Below are 17,633 nucleotides of genomic sequence, written 5' to 3'. Positions count from 1 at the left end.
ACATCCATTGGAACCTCCTAAGGCACCTTGGACTCATCTGTCTATGGATTTCATCACGGGCCTTCCGGTGTCTAAGGGTTTCACGGTCATTTGGGTAGTCGTTGACCGCTTCACGAAAATGTGCCATTTGATCCCGTTTTCCAGGCTGCCATGTGCCAAGACACTATCTGAGGCGTTTATTAAAGAAATTGTAAGGTTGCATGGTCTTCCTGAGGATATCGTTTCGGACAGGGGACCGCAATTTGTGGCTAAATTCTGGCGGGCTTTTTGCAGCAGGTTGGGAGTTACACTGTCGTTTTCCTTCGGGTTTCACCCAGAGTCTAACGGACAAACAGAGAGGAAGAATCAGGATGTGGAACAGTTTTTGAGGTGTTTTGTTCGAGAGAACCAGAATAATTGGGCTGCCTTTCTCCCCCTGGCAGAATTTTCCCTAAACAACCATGATTCCAATGCCACAGGTACCACACCTTTTTTTTGCTCCGGTGGTAGACATCCTGTTTTCGGAGTATTTTCTTCCATTTCTTCCCCAGTTCCGGAGGAGGAGCTATTTTCTAAAAAGCTGCAAGGGGTATGGTCCCGTATCCGAGAGAATCTGGTGCGGGCGTCGCACCAGGCTAAGGTCCAGGCGGATCGGAAGAGAGGAGAGTTGCAGTTCTTCCCTGGTGAGATGGTTTGGTTGTCCACCAAGAATATCAGGTTGAAGGTTCCTTGCAAGAAGCTGGGTCCCAGGTTTGTGGGTCCTTTTAAGATCATCAAGATGGTAAATGAAGTGGCGGCGCAGCTGCAACTACCTAAAAGGTGGAAGATATACCGGGTGTTCCATGTCTCCTTGTTAAAGAAAACCAAGAAGGGAACGTCTCCAGTTAAGGTTCCACCAGTTTCTGAGTCCGGGGAGTATGAGATATCCCGAGTTCTGGATAGCAAATATGTTCGGGGGAGGCTACGGTATCTGGTGGCATGGAAGGGATACGGTCCTGAGGATAATTCTTGGGTTCCGGAGTCGGATATGTCAGCCCCCAGACTCGTGGAGAAATTCCACAAGGAGTTCCCGAAGAAGGATGCTCCTAGAGAATCCGGAGTCTTCTCCTTGAGGGGAGGATCCTGTTAGGAGTATTTAGGTTCATTGCTTTCTTCCTGGTTGATTAGTCTGTCCTCCCATTTGCACCTGGGAGGAGTGGTCTCTACTCTGTATTTAAACCCATGCCTCCCATGGTTCTGTGCTGAGTGTCGCTTTTACAGAGCTAGGCCTTAGCAGGAGGAGTAGGTGGTTATCTTGGATAGAGGAAGTTCCGTGGTTGGTTTTTGGGAGGTTTTGGGTGAACGAGTTGGTTTGTGTTTTCCCTTCTGTGTTCACCAATCCTCCCTCTGTGTATAATTGACTGTGTGAGTGAATTGCCTTATCCTTTGATTTCTACTCAGTTTCCCTGTGTTTGTTTCCTAGTGTATGGTTCCTTCCCATATTGGTTTGGGGAATTCTTTCCTACATGTTTCCTGTGTGCTGCTTGTGTTGTTAGTCAGCGCACACCCTTGTCAGTCCCTGTCAGTAGCAGCTTCACTTGTTCGTTAGGGGTGACCCCCTTTAGTCTCCAGTCCCTAGAGATCTTATAGGGCATTCCTTCTCCCACTTCCCTCTAGGCCTACGGTGTCAGTAAGAGAGGAGCTGTCGGGGTCAGGCTTAGCCTGAGAACAGCCGACCTACACCCGTGAGGCAGGGACCGGGTTAGCTAGTGGGAGTAGTGCAGGGCGAGATTTCCTACTGGTATTCCTTAGCCCCGTTGCAGCTATCTGGACTGACATAACACTATCAGTGAGTTGGAAGTCCTATCAGTGAGTTGGAAGTCCTATCAGTGAGTGGGCAGTCTTATCAGTGAGTGGGCAGTCCTATCAGTGAGTGGGCAGTCCTATCAGTGAGTTAGAAGTCCTATCAGTGAGTGGGCAGTCTTATCAGTGAGTGGGCAGTCCTATCAGTGAGTGGGCAGTCCTATCAGTGAGTGGGCAGTCCTATCAGTGAGTTAGAAGTCCTATCAGTGAGTGGGCAGTCCTATCAGTGAGTGGGCAGTCCTATCAGTGAGTTAGAAGTCCTATCAGTGAGTGGGCAGTCCTATCAGTGAGTGGGCAGTCCTATCAGTGAGTGGGCAGTCCTATCAGTGAGTTAGAAGTCCTATCAGTGAGTGGCCAGTCTTATCAGTGAGTGGGCAGTCCTATCAGTGAGTTGGAAGTCCTATCAGTGAGTGGGCAGTCCTATCAGTGAGTTGGAAGTCCTATCAGTGAGTGGGCAGTCTTATCAGTGAGTGGGCAGTCCTATCAGTGAGTGGGCAGTCCTATCAGTGATTGACAATTATCTCTGTTATCAGTTTGCATTTAGAAATAGTCACTATACAGGACATTCACTTTGATGCTTACCAACTTTTGGTTGGTAAAAATCGGGGCACCTCAGAACCCCATTTATTACCTTTGTGGAAGACCGTTGGGAAGCCACAACTCTCATTCCTCTGTTTCTCTTGCTGATGTGTCAACCCCCACTGATGGCCCCGCTTCACCTCTACTCAGCTGTAGGTCCATTGAGTAGAGCTGAGTAGGTCATGTGACCAAGTGTAGGACCCTCAACAGGGAAGCGAGAGGAACGAGGGTTCAGCTCTACTCAACTGTCCTCCACAAAAGTAATAAATTGGGATCCAGGGGACCAGAATGTGGATATTAGTACTAAAGCCTAACAATTGCAAGGAATGTACTGCTAAGCTTTATTATTCCCCAGATAACCCCTTTAACTGGCTTGTCCTACCATAAAATATCATATTTATTATATAGACCATATTATATGGACCAAATGAACAATACTTAATTATTTACATATATTTAAAAATAATCCAGTGAAAACACATCAGTTTACTAAGACTGTTTAGTCAAAGTCTAGAGTAGCTTGAAAAACAAGGGTAAATATAGAGAAAGCCCTTGTGCTCAATCCACTCCTGGCTTAGGCTCAAAAAAGAGCTGAAAAATCTGCAACTAGGGTTGAGCCGTTCTTGAGATTTCAGGATCATTTTTAAAATCCGATTTCCGATCATTTTCCATTCGAACCCGATCCCAATTCCGATCCTAATGGAAGTCAATGGGATTTTTTTAATGATCAAAGATGAGATTTTAAAAATGATCCTGTTCACTACACAGCATGGAGACCAAAAACTGAAGCCTCCACACTGTGTAGTGATTAAAAAATCCGCCGGCTACTTAGCCCCCCCACTTACCTGCACAGAACTGCTGCTGCTTCCTCTCCTGATGTGTACACCGCTTCCTGGAGCTCCGGGCCTTTGTTCTCTCCTCTATCTCTTCGCACACCGCCTCCCAGGCTAGTGTGACTGATGCTGGGAGAAGGCGGGGCTTGTTGTGGCTTAGGAGAGTGTGGGCGGGTACAGGGCAGGGAGACGTGAGTGCACGAACGCGCGCACAGCACTCTGCCATCGTGCGAAGAGAGAGCAGAGAAGAGAGAACAACGGGCTGGAGCTCCGGGGAGCGGCAGTGGTTCTGTGCAGGTAAGTTGGTTGAGCGATTGGGATTGGAATTCCGTTCCCGATCTTTTTTTTTAGGCGGGATCGCTCAACCCTATCTGCAACAAAAAAGCAGCTTTTCTGCAATACGGGGCCTTAGGTTTACTTAGTATAGTTCCACCTTGTGTTCAAAGTATATAGCATTGTGTACGTCCACATATTGAGCTGAATGCTGGTGGACACACATGGTCCATCACTCTCCTCACAGCCAGGTCTATGCTAGAGATCAGGTACCTCAGAAGATTTATTTTGCGAATATTTGTGAGGTTCAGCCCTCTGGTTTACTTTGTACCAAACTTGTTCAGATAGAATCAGAAGTGCCATTTTTATTCTCTAGGGTCTCATCAGATCTCATAATATAGAGGGGGAGCCTTTTCCTGAATCAGGTGCATCTTCTGGGGGGGCTGTGACCAGGGGATCAGTTTATAGCTGATGTAGATTTCAGGCATCATTTGAACCGGTGTAAATTAGCAGAATTCTGATGGCCTCCCCCATGTCACACTCCCTTTTGGAAAATTGGCGTACAAGGTATGCTAAATTTCTGCTATTGTGTTCAAGCTATGAGCCGCCCATAGCTGGAAAATGACCCTGACAACTATTATGTATCTGTCTGAAATTTATAGGACATACTAGTGGTTGTCGAGACCTACATAATACTCAACCTGCTCCTTTAAAATAGCCTAACAAATCCAGGAACAAAGTGGTTAACCATCACACCACCAGGCTTTATATTACACTCCGGGAAAAATGGGGCATACTTTATTACTCGTCTTCTATAGAAATGGCATAAAATGTCATTATTTTACCCCTAGGCCCTATGTGCACTCAGTAGGTCTGTGATTTGCTAAGTGATAGCATGTCATCCATCTATAGAAGGAGCGCTATAAATGGCTGACTTGACAACCATTCTAATATTAATGCACACAAATCGGTGCATGGGAAACACTGTATATGAAATATATCATTTCCCGCAAACACGCCATGCACGTAATGAATCCTTACAAAAGAAAAAAAGCTTAAAAAATAGGTACGGCAACAAATGTGTTGATTGAGAATTATTTGGTGTATAAAACAGATGACGGCAGGAATGCTATTTTATGGCCGCTACAACAAATACGGTCACCGCTCCGCAGTGTACACCGGGCCTTTAAATACTTATAAACTGCAGGGCATAATCCCCCATAATTTTGCAGCACATGCTAACTGGCTTTTAACAAATCAATTACTCTTAATTGCTCTGGGTTATTAGAATAATGGATTCGCTAGACCGCGGCGGCTTTATTCAGTGTTGACTGAGAGCGAATGGGATTTATTTAAAGGCCCACAGTTCATTATAGTTGGTTAATGAATATAGAATTCAGTCTAGGGCTCCTTCTAGGATATGGCTGGATCTTGAGTAGCTGCGATATACTGACAGCTGACCTAGGTGATATAGTATTAGATGCATGTGGATACTTAAATGAGTATTCCCATAACTCTTGTTCTGCTCTGCAGCCTGCGGGCTCTGTGCTCTCTTCACTTCCTGGATTTCTCGGCACATTGGTGGGCGGGGTTTCACTTGCTCTGCTATCTGCTATGTTTGCAGTCAGTAATGAGGGATTGGTTGTAAATGCATTACCACAGTATAAAGCTGATGTGGAAACTGATGTAGCAGACCTGGATTTGAGTCAGCTTGCATTACATACAGAGGTAACAGACTCCTTATCTCAGCCCTTATCAGCCAAATTCATTTAAACCGGCTGATAAGTGGAAAAGCTGAAGATAGACAGCACAGTAATCTCACCTCCCCCCTCCCCTATCTGAGGAGCTCTGTTGCTTGTCAGCCTCTTCCCTCCCCCCTGAGAGCAGGCAGCTACATCACTTGGGAAATGAGCAGATAAGCCCAGTGGCCATAGAACACAGTGTCAACAATGAAGTGAATAAATTAAGATAGCAGCCAAACAAAGCAGTTTTGATAAAGCAATGTATTTAGGAAAAGTCTTAAATCCACATAAACTAGCAGTATAGATAGGATGATTTTAATGGGACAACCCCTTTAAAAAATATGCGTCCTACTTGTTCTTCCCTTGGAATCTACGTCATGAACCTCAATATGGTTATTCTTTGTTTGGTTAGTCTTTGTCTTTGTTTCAGAAATTTGAAGCAGATTTTTTTCTGCTTGTCAAAAACTAATCCGGATTTTGATGCTGAATTTGAAGAAGAGTGTCTCTGTTTTTTGTCTATTTTGCCTTTATTGGGCAGGAACGAATTCCAAATTCCATAAATCGTTTTTGACAAATTCTGTGACAAATCCACATCCAATTACGAGCAGACAGATAAGGTGTATTTTACAACTCCCAATCATGTCAATGGGAAACGGAGATGGAATCTGTCTAAAGAATGAGCAGGATGCTTATTTATTCCACTACAAGAAGATATCAGCTACTGCCTCCCATTGAAATGAATGGGAGACAGATTCTAGGTGAATTTAAGGCGGATTTTGATGTGGATTTCTCCTCAAATTCAGGAAATATTAGTGGTAATCAAGCAAATACCATTAAAACATTGTATAAAAATATACGCAGCGGAAATGCAATTTCAAAATCATAGCATTTTATGGCAATCGCAGCATGTCAATTATACTTAAACGAGTTGTCCAGAATAAACTCAGAATTAACCCCTAAACTGAACGCCCTCCCCCACCTAACTTCTAATTTATTTCAATTAAAAAAAAAAAATAATTACCCTTATCCCTGAGGTGGTCATGTAACCCCAGGCATACTTTCTGATGTTTCACCGCTTCCAAAATGGAACATCACCATTACTACCCCCCACCTCACCCCACCCCCATCAATACTTACCATCTTTCCTGTGTCCGGGAACAGCTCCTCTCCTCTTCTTCACTGCTAGTAGTGGGCAGGATAGCTTAACTAGGAAGAATGAAGGAGGGTGGGAGAGTCTAGTAATGGGCGGGTTAGCTTAGGTAGGGAGACTGAGGGAGGGTGGGAGGGGCTAGAAATGGGTGGGATAGTGTAGCTAGGCAGACTGAAGGAGGGTGGGAGGGGCTAGAGGTGGGTGGGATAGTGTAGCTAGGCAGACTGGAGGAGTGTGGGAGGGGATAGAAATGGGTGGGATAGCTTAGCTAGGGAGACTGGAGGAGGGTGGGAGGGGCTAGTAATGGGCAGGATAGCTTAGCTAGGGAGACTGGAGGAGGGTGGGAGGAGCTAGTAGCAGGTGGAATAGCTTAGCTAGGGAGATTAGAGGAGGGTGGGAGGGGCTAGAAGTGGGTGGGATAGTGTAGCTAAGGAAGGAGGGTGGAATGGAGTGAGAGGGAACTAGTGTGGAAGCTACACATAAGGAAGTTACACCATGTAAACTACTGCAGAAAAATTCTGCGGACTTTCATTTAAAAGCGCTACAGAAAAATGCAAGACAATATGACTGAGGGGTCAGACTACAGAGAATTTGTCTGTAGTCTGTTACCATGGAGATATGGGGGTCTATTCTTTATGAACATTTCCTGATATACATCTACTTGGGATAAAATCTTGTCATGGAGAAGGAGGTCAGGCTTAAAGTAGAACTAGTATGCCTTGGCTTGGATTATAGGAATGAACTGATAGGAAACATACTGTGATCATTTGTATACGGAATATACCAAGATCAGAAGAACGCCGACACTGTAAACAGACTTTATATTACACGCAGACAATATCATGAAATCGACTACTTCAAAGAATAAAAGAACCGCTTTATGGAATGGCCATATTGAACGTAAAACATGCAGATCATGTAAAATGGATATTTCTGATGTCTACGCAGATTCCCACACCAAGGATAAAGAACGGCTTCAATGAAACATTTCAATTAAATGTAATTGTCGCAAAGGGTAAGCAAACATTTGTACACGGCAGATCTGGAATATTTTCCAAGCTACAAAACTGAGCATAATGGAAGAACTTGTAGGATAATATTTGCAGAAGGATATCATATCATTTCCATATTTCGCCTAGGCCGACCATTACCGGTATGCCCAAATTTTTGCATAGAATTGTTTGTATCATTTTCAGAAAAAACATCACAATACACAAAATTTGTTCATGTTCACATATTGCAGATAGGGTCCAGATTTTCCACTACTGAACTATTTGCAGAAAATTTGCAGTGTATTATAATACCAGGAAAATGACCTTTTTTTTTTTTTTTTTTTTAATGTAGATTGTGAGCTCCACATAGAGCTCACAATGTACATTTTTCCCTATCAGTATGTCTTTTTTGGAATATGGGATGGAAATCCATGCAAACACGGGGAGAACATACAAACTCCTTGCAGATGGTTTTTTGCCCTTGGCAGGATTTGAACACCAGGACCCAGTGCTGCAGGGCTGCAGTGCTAACCACTGAGCCACCGTGTGGCCCCGGAAAATGACTTTATCCTAAATCTCATCCACACATACTTCAGGTTTTTGGAATGGTCATATTGAAAAACTGTGAGAGAATTGACCTGTGATGTGAATTTTAAGTCTGCCATGTAAAGAGTGAAATCTGCAGCAAAGTCACAATATTTCCATGGGAGGCCTGGACACCCCGCAGCTCAGATAACTATAGTGCCAGGAGTCTCTCTCCCGGCATAATGTCCAGGACGGTAAATCCGGCTTACACAAGAATACAAGGAGCAATATTCAAGGGTGAAACTCAGCCATGGGAATATAGACTAAATCTTCTTTCCTTTCATGCTATTGGTTCCCATATTCCAATCAAAATTGAAAAAAATATAAGAAAATATATATTCCAATCAAAATTGAAAAATATATAAGAAAATATGAATAAACATGAGCAGAGTTTGGACTTGTGACCTGTTGGTATCAGGTACTTTTTGGTATTTTTTTCACAGTGGAAAAACAGTAAAAAAGGAGAGCTAGGGCCCCAGCCTTAAAGAGGGTTTCTGGCCCAAATGTATATACTGTATAATACTAGAGATGGATGAACTTCACAGGATTTGTTTTATTGTGAGTTCAGCTACCTTGAATACAAGATTTGTTTTGTGGTATGTGTGGTATGAATCATACCTTAATTTGGCTTGTAACATAGTGTAGAACATTGTCAGGGCTCCTAGGAACCTATCTATAAAACATAGTATAGAACACTGTCAGGGCTCCTAGGAATCTATCTATAAAACATAGTGTAGAACACTGTCAGGAGTCCTAGGAACCTATCTATAAAACATAGTGTAGAACACTGTCAGGGCTCCTAGGAACCTATCTATAAAACATAGTGTAGAACACTGTCAGGGCTCCTAGGTACCTATCTACAAAACATAGTGTAGAACACTGTCAGGGCTCCCAGGAATCTATCTATAAACATAGTATAGAACACTGTCAGGGCTCCTAGGAACCGATCTATAATACATAGTGTAGAACACTGTCAGGGCTCCTAGAAACCTATCTATAAAACATAGTGTAGAACACTGTCAGGGCTCCTAGGAACCTATCTATAAAACATAGTGTAGAACACTGTCAGGGCTCCTAGGAATCTATCTATAAAACATAGTGTAGAACACTGTCAGGACTCCTAGGAACCTATCTATGAAACATAGTGTAGAACACTGTCAGGGCTCCTAGAAACCTATCTATAAAACATAGTGTAGAACACTGTCAGGGCTCCCAGGAACCTATCTATAAAACATAGTGTAGAACACTGTCAGGGCTCCTAGAAATCTATCTATAAAACATAGTGTAGAACACTGTCAGGGCTCCTAGGAATCTATCTATAAAACATAGTGTAGAACACTGTCAGGACTCCTAGGAACCTATCTATGAAACATAGTGTACAACACTGTCAGGGCTCCTAGGAATCTATCTATGAAACATAGTGTAGAACACTGTCAGGGCTCCTAGAAACCTATCTATAAAACATAGTGTATAACACTGTCAGGGCTCCTAGGAACCTATCTATGAAACATAGTGTAGAACACTGTCAGGGCTCCTAGAAACCTATCTATAAAACATAGTGTAGAACACTGTCAGGGCTCCTAGGTACCTATCTATAAAACATAGTGTAGAACGCTGTCAGGGCTCCTAGGAACCTATCTATAAAACATAGTGTAGAACGCTGTCAGGGCTCCTAGGACCCTATCTATAAAATATAGTGTAGAACACTGTCAGGACTCCTAGGAACCTATCTATAAAACATAGTGTAGAACACAGTCAGGGCTCCTAGGAACCTATCTATAATACATAGTGTAGAACACAGTCAGGGCTCCTAGGAACCCATCTATAATACATAGTGTAGAACACTGTCAGGGCTCCTAGGAACATAACTATAACTCGTAGTGTAGAATATTCTTAGGGTCCCTAGAAACCTATCTATACAATTTGTTACCTCTCTATGGCAAATAGAAGTGAAGTTATATCAAAGCAAAAATGACCTTAATATACTCTGAAGTCAGTGGCGTAACTAGGAATGGTGGAGCCCCGTGGCGAACTTTTGACATGGGCCCCCCCCCAACACCGAAGATCTCGACCGAGTCCCTCCTACGCATTCCTGCGCGCTCTATTATGACCCTCAGTGGCCCCTGTACACAGTATTATGTCCCATAGTGGCCCCTGCACACAGTATTATACCCAATAGTGGCCCCTTCACACAGTATTATGTCCCTTTGAGGCCCCTGCACACAGTATTATACCCAATAGTATTATACCCAATAGTGGCCCCTGCACACAGTATTATGTTCCTTAGTGGCCCCTACTGGACTAAATACTGTCACGTCACCGCTGACCGCTATACCAGGACAATTGTGGATAAAATTGTGGATAAAAAAAATCTGGTCATGTGCATTACAATTTAGTAACTCCATGTGCCTCATATTAATAGCAGTTAACCCCATCATGTCCCTCACATTAACCCCTGTGTGCCTCACCATAAGAGTTACTGATATGTGAGAGACATGGAAGTAATAATAAAGTATCTTCATTATTATTACCCCGATATGTCTCACATATTATTAACTCTTATGGTGAGGCACACAGGGGTTAATGTGAGGGACATGATAGGGTTAACTGCTATTAATATGAGGCTCATGGAGTTACTAAAACAAAAGTAATCACCCCAAATGCCTGATATTAACTCCATGTGCCTCATATTAATAGCAGTTAACCCCATCATGTCCCTCACATTAACCCCTGTGTGCCTCACCATAAGAGTTACTGATATGTGAGAGACATGGAGGTAATAATAAAGTATCTTCATTATTATTACCCCGATATGTCTCACATATTAGTAACTCTTATGGTGAGGTACACAGGGGTTAATGTGAGGGACATGATAGGGTTAACTGCTATTAATATGAGGCTTATGGAGTTACTACAACAAAAGTAATCACCCCAAATGCCTGATATTAATAAGTAACCCCAGTATGTACCTGTGTAGCTGATATTAATAAGTATAATAACCCCAGTATGTACCTGTGTATCTTCAGTTTCATTTTCCTGGAGCAGCTTTTTCTTCCTCTTCTTTTCTTGAGTGCAGGACAGCAGGAGCTCAGCAGGGATAAGCCCCGCCTCCTGGGCTCTCCTCAGCCCTCTCATTGGTGGGCAGAGGACAGGCAGAGAAAGGGAGGGGGGAGAGAGGGGGAACGTCCAGAAGCGCTGAGAGGAGCCAGACCTGCAGCTCCTGTGTCTCAGCCGTTGCTGCAGCTTCGGGGCCCCCTGTTGGTGGAAAGTATTCCACCAACAGGGGGCCCCGATCATTATACTCGGGGGTCCGAAAAGACCTCCGAGAATAATGATAGCAGCAGTAGCAGCTGTCACTGGGCCCCTGATGTCCCGGGCCCTGTGGCAGCTGCCTCTGCTGCCTCTGTGGTAGTTACGCCACTGTCTGAAGTCTCTTCAGCCCCCAGAGTATAAAAGGTGGAGGCCCAGGAGAGGTGTAAAAAACAAAAAAAAAAACCATTCATACTCACTTTCTATTACCTGTTTTAGGCCTAGCTATGGTATCTGGCACTCCTTCTCCTCCTCCTTGATGAAGTCTGGTGCTCTCTTGTTACACCATGTGACTGGGGTCAACAGTGAGGCTTGTGATTGGACTCAGTGGTGACATGGTCATGCTGAGATTCATAATGTCATGATGTTTAGTTTACCCATGTGACTGCTGATGATCACGGGATAGGTCATCAGTATGTGGTCTGCGGGGGTTCGACACTAAGACCATGCGAAGATCAGCTGTTCTGGCCACCACCGGGCACCGAAAACTGATACAAGGGACAGAGAGCAATGGATGGGATGCAGGAGTGAGCCTGCAGTTCCCCAGTGCCTACACTATACACCACTCCCTGTCCACTGAAGAAGCAAGTGCCTGGGTCTCGGATAGAATAAAACATGCATTAAAGAGGACCTTTCACCACTTTTGGGCACATGCAGTGTTATATACTGCTGGAAAGCTGACAGTGCGCTGAATTCAGCGCACTGTCGGCTTTCCCGATCTGTGCCCGGTGTAAAGAGCTTACGGTGCCGGTACCGTAGTGCTCTATGGTCAGAAGGGCGTTTCTGACCATTAGCCAGAGACGTCCTTCTGCCTCGCGGCGCCAATCACGCTGTGCTGTGGAGCGGGGAGGAACGCCCCCTCCCTCTGCTCACAGCGCTCGTCCATAGACGAGCATTATCAGGAGCGGGAGGGGGAGTTCCTCCCGGCTCCACAGCACAGCGTGATTGGCGCCGCGAGGCAGAAGGACGTCTCTGGCTAATGGTCAGAAACGCCCTTCTGACCATAGAGCACTACGGTACCGGCACCGTAAGCTCTTTACACCGGGCACAGATCGGGAAAGCCGACAGTGCGCTGAACTCAGCGCACTGTCAGCTTTCCAGCAGTATATAACACTGCATGTGCCCAAAAGTGGTGAAAGGTCCTCTTTAAGTATCAGACTGCAGCAGGATCCTCTCCCTTCTGCTCTGTCTCCAGTAGATCACACTGATTGCTTCTTTAGCCATTGACCTTGCGGAGTTCAGCAGTAAATTGACATTTTGTAAAGGATTTCTACAACATTGTTTATTTTAGAAACACATAGAAACCCCTATAGACTAATAGTGTCAGGAAGTATATCTCTCATTTACTTGTAACATTTCTATGATGTTCTAACTGTCCTATTGTGAATTTTTTTTATTGTTACCCGGCGTGTCCATTTACTATTTTAATTCCATTGTGAAAACAAAGTCAAGCCAAGAAGTGTTTGTGTAACCCTGACCCTGTACGAGGAAAAGGAGTCATAATAGGCGAAGGCCCTGACAACCGCTCGGCAGACTTTTATGGAAACTTTCGAGACGTGGTTTATCTGTATTTAAAGATTCTCTTTTCATATTGGATAAAAAGATGTTTATACAGAATGTTTTATACTTGCCCTGAATGGTAAGTACGAGAAAAAAATGAAAGGTCACACTTAATGGATTGTATTGTATTTTTTTTCCTTTCAAGCCCGCAGTCATTCTATCTCCAGTACACAGAAAGCGGCTTTTTATTTTCTCCCATAAAGTACGGTTATAATGGATAAAAAAACTTATAATGATTTGTACAAAAATACTGAGTCAGAAGTCGCAATAAGTAAAAGAATAAAGGAAATTAACATCTTCACGCTTGTTTTCTATAGTCCCCGCGGTCTGTAAGATGTGTATCATACTGAAGTACAGCGCGCACTCCCTCTGGGAATCAGTCACACAGCAAATTCATTAAATCTATCAGGATCTGACAGAATGCAGGGTGACAAGAACAGCAAGGGAGCCGGCAATAAATAAACCTCCGAGAATAACCAACATCCAGGTGAGGAGCGAGATCACTTCTCTAAACAATTACTATGTGTCATGGAATCAGATATATAGTTACTTGCGCGTGACTGACATACATATAGTATTTCTTACAGCTATAGAAAATAGGGACTATATAGACAGTATGCCATTGGAAATATTGGATTTTAAATGATACCGTGAAACTGTGGCTTGTAGCCATTAGAGCCACGTGGTCATTCTCGTCGTGAGATTTGAGCAATGCTGTTTATTGTTCTCACTTTTTGCATTATACATTTTCGGGATATGTTCGCATCTCTGCTAGGTGTCCAACCATTGTAAGTTCATCTAAAAACACATTGGATTTGTAAAAAAAAATGGACAGAAATGGTTAAACAGCGCATACCTTAATCCAGGGATGCCCAATACGTCGATCGCGATCTACTGGTAGATCGCAAAGGACGTATGAGTCGATCGCGGGATGCAGGGATCCCCGGTGTCTGCTTGCTCACAGTGAAGGCTGAGAGTCATCTCCTGACACTGGCAGGCGGGGCAGCAGCAGCCCCAGCCTGCCAGTGTCCAGAGATAACTCTCAGCCTGCACTGTGAGCAAGCAGACAGCGGGGATCCCTGGGCGGCCACAGAACACCGCTGTCTCCTGCTCTCACGATCCGTTCGGCCCCGCCCACATGACAGGCCTCGCCCACACACACCCACCCCGCCCACAGGCCCACCCCGGCCCCGCCCTAGTAGATCTTTTGCCTTGGTCAGCTAACAAAGTAGCTCATACGCTGAAAAAGTATGAGCACCCCTGCCTTAATCCATTGTTTTTGACCGATCCGTCAACGGGTATCAGTCAAGAAGTGCCCCTTTATGTTTTGTTTTCTCTTCTTCATTCTGAGCATGCACAGAGAAGAATAAAGATGGAAAAACGGATTGAAAAGGGACACAGATAGATTACCATTTCATTCAAGTTCCAGGGACCTCAAGGTTAAAAAAAAAATAAAAAAATGGATATGTTGTTGTCCTTTGCGTACCCTTATTTTTTGGACAGAGCAAAAGTACTGCATGGCCAACTATTGTCTCCTTTCCAAAAGATCAGATACATGGTGGAAATGTCCAAACGCACAATGGTGGATGGTTTTAAAACACATATGTGATCCGAGCCTAAGCTAAGAGCAATGGAAAGTCAGGCAACTTGATAAAGGTGACTTGGAACAAAGTTGCAGTGAGACACACTAAGGACTCGTTCACATCTGCGCCTGGGAGTCCATTCTGCAGGTTTCCGTTTCCTGCACATAACAGAGCAGGAGACGAAAAGCTGCAGGACTCTTTCAAACCCATTCATTTGAATGGGTTTGAAAGGTGTCCGTCCATGAGCCGGTAAGCGTTTTATGCTCTCCGCGGCGAAAGTTCTTTTTTTTAACTGGACACAGAGTTGGACATGCAGTACTCTGTGCCCGGTTTTAAAAAAAAAAAAAACGGTTTCACCACGGAGAGCATAAAACGCTCACCAGTGCTCACGGCTGGACTCGGCATGACAGGTTTCCGTCTTCTGCATGTGTCCTTCAGAGTTTCCTCCAGGCCTTCATGTAAGTCGAAGTAACAATGTTCCCCAACAATAACCAGATATATAGGGGCCGGCGTAGTCTGGACTGCCCCCTTATGTTTGTATGAATGCTCCAAACAGTCTTCTAACAAATGTGAAGGTGAACTCAGACTACAAAGACAGACTTCTAAGCAAGCACCCTATTTCATGCGGCCAATAGATGGCCCTCTGGGGCACACGCCAAATTCACGTATAAAATAAGATGTATTTTGAGCTTTTCTTTTTAAAGTGAACCTAAACTTTCTGCAGGAATCATTTCTTCCTTCCTCAGATAATGAAGAGCCGCTGCCCAGCGAAATATATGCGGGAAGAAGTGAAGTATGGAAATCTATTCTACACAGGGGGTAGAAAGCAGATATGAGCGAATCTGTGAAAACGTACTTGCCGATGGGCAAATTTCCTATTACCGTGTGCCTCCTCCCTCGTATAGGAAAATGGAGGCAGAAACAGTTATCTGTTTTAAGGTATTTCATCCTCCATTGTCGGAAAGCAGTTTTAACAAGGCATGCCTAATATGAATAGTGACGGTACGGCAGATATCGTGGTATTCATACAACACCACACATAGCGGTCCTTGAGTCACATGCAGGGGCCCTATGGAGATCGGAGGTGACTAATAGTGTTGACCTGCAATAAATTCATTCGACCTTATTACGGTCCTGTGTCCACCGGGCTGCATTTGGTCCCTTACAATGCATAGAATATTTGTCATGTCATGGTATTTCTGCGCACTAAATTAAAAAAAAAATACCCCAAAGTCTGGCAATTACAATGGCATAATAGGATTAGCGAACAATCTGAGCCAAGGCGACGTGGAACAGTTTGCAAACACAGAAAGGTGCAGTCTCGAGTGACTCCCGAGCAGCTTTAAGGAAGTATTCTTTCCTTCTAGATTTCTTTTGTTCCTCATATGCGATTCTTTTGACCCAGCAGAGGAAAGGTTTGTGAGGGCCGACCCCCCATCTTTATAGAAGGTGTTCCCTTAGGACGTTTTCAAATAACAATTTCCATTTTTAACGTACCTGACATAAGTGTGTGCAATTTTGACGGTGGTTGTGCAACTATTAAGTGTCCGTTTGTTCATTTTTGGTGGCCGAATATCATCCATTTTTGCATCTTTTTAAGTCTCCATTCGTGGATTTCATTTCCCATTCCGAGCAAGCAGAACTTTTTTCTCCGCATATTTTGGGTAGAGACCCGACGGACGCCATCAAAGTCTATGGGGTCCGGGCGTTTCAACGAATAATCGCTTTTAAAGCAGATTGGGTTTCCTTTTTTTCGGTCCCCAAGTGGACCCAAAGAACGAAAACCCAAATGCAGGTGTGAACCTAGTGTAACTTACTTTGCCTCACCTCTCCCGAGCATCCTCTGGGGTCATTGCTAAGGCCTGTCATTGTTGACATGGGGAAAACCAATGTTATGATGCAAAGAAGTTGGTGCAATGCAAAGCCAGAGGTTGGAAGAAGAGATCAAGGAACCATCAGCAACGGTGCGCGGGATAGGTGAGACAACGTAAGTATAACTGTTTTAAGTGGATTGGGTTTCTGTTTTTTAGGTCTCCAAGTGGACCAAAAAAAGGGAAACCAGAACTCTGTGTGAACCTAGCATAACAGACCATTAAAGAGGACCTGTCACCTCCTGGGGCACATGCGGTGTAATACACTGCTCGAAAGCCGTCATTGCGCTTTACTGTTCTGTGGCCCCACTAAAGAGCTATCGTGCCATTACTGTAGCTCTTCACTGTCAGAAGGGCGTTCCTCACCGTAGTGTCTATTCCGCTGTACTGTGAGAGGGGGCGTTTTTTACTGCCCAGCCATGACGCTGAGCGGTGATGAAGGCCCACCCAGTATTGGTCTATGGACAGGTACTGTCAGGAGTAGGGGAGGCGTTCCTCACCACTCAGCGTCATGGCTGGGTGGTAAGGAACGCCCCCTCTCAGTGCAATAGATGTCAGTGTGAGAAAGGACGTTCCTGACTGACTGACGGAAACGCCCTTCTGACAGTGAAGAACTACGGTACCGGGACCACTAGCTCTTCACCGGGGCACAGAACGGGAAAGCCGATGGTGCGCTGAATTCAGCGCACTGTTGGCTTTCTAGCGGTATATAAAACCTCATGTGCCCCAGGTGGTGAAAGGTCCTCTTTAAAAGGATGAACTTCGCTGGTCTTTCTCTTTTGACCCAACTTTTCTTTTTAACAGAGGTAATTTGGGTGTCAATGGATCCATTCATTTTTTATTGGGTTTGTGTGTCTGTCAAAATGGGCAAAGATAGAGCAAGGCAGTTGTTTTAACTTGCTTTTTTGTCTATTTAAAAAACTGCCATGTGTATACACTCATTTCAAAATGGCCGAGTTATGGCTCTTATAAAAAAACAACTGACATGTGGCTGTTTTTCACTGTTATGTGAATAAGGCCTTATTCTCTTAACTCCATAATCATCCATACGGTATAGTAGGCAATGTCTGAAAGAACTTACAAGACCTTTCCTCTTCCCTCACCTCTCCTGAGCTTCCTCTGGGGTCATCGCTCATTGGGCCTCAGTGGTCCAGGCTGACGTTATACGCTGGCTCAAAACATTCAACAGTGACCCTGGGGTGCAGGACAAAACCAGAGGTTGGAAGTGGATGTCAGGGAACCATAAGACCAGTGGCATAACTACCAGTGGAGCAGGGGTAGCGGCTGCCACAAGGCTCGGAACATTAGGGGCCCGGCGACAGCCGCTACCCCTGT

The sequence above is a fragment of the Leptodactylus fuscus genome, chromosome 6 (assembly GCF_031893055.1).
Source record: "Leptodactylus fuscus isolate aLepFus1 chromosome 6, aLepFus1.hap2, whole genome shotgun sequence".
NCBI classification, from domain to species: Eukaryota; Metazoa; Chordata; class Amphibia; order Anura; family Leptodactylidae; genus Leptodactylus; species Leptodactylus fuscus.
Note: the sequence above shows the minus strand (reverse complement) of the source record.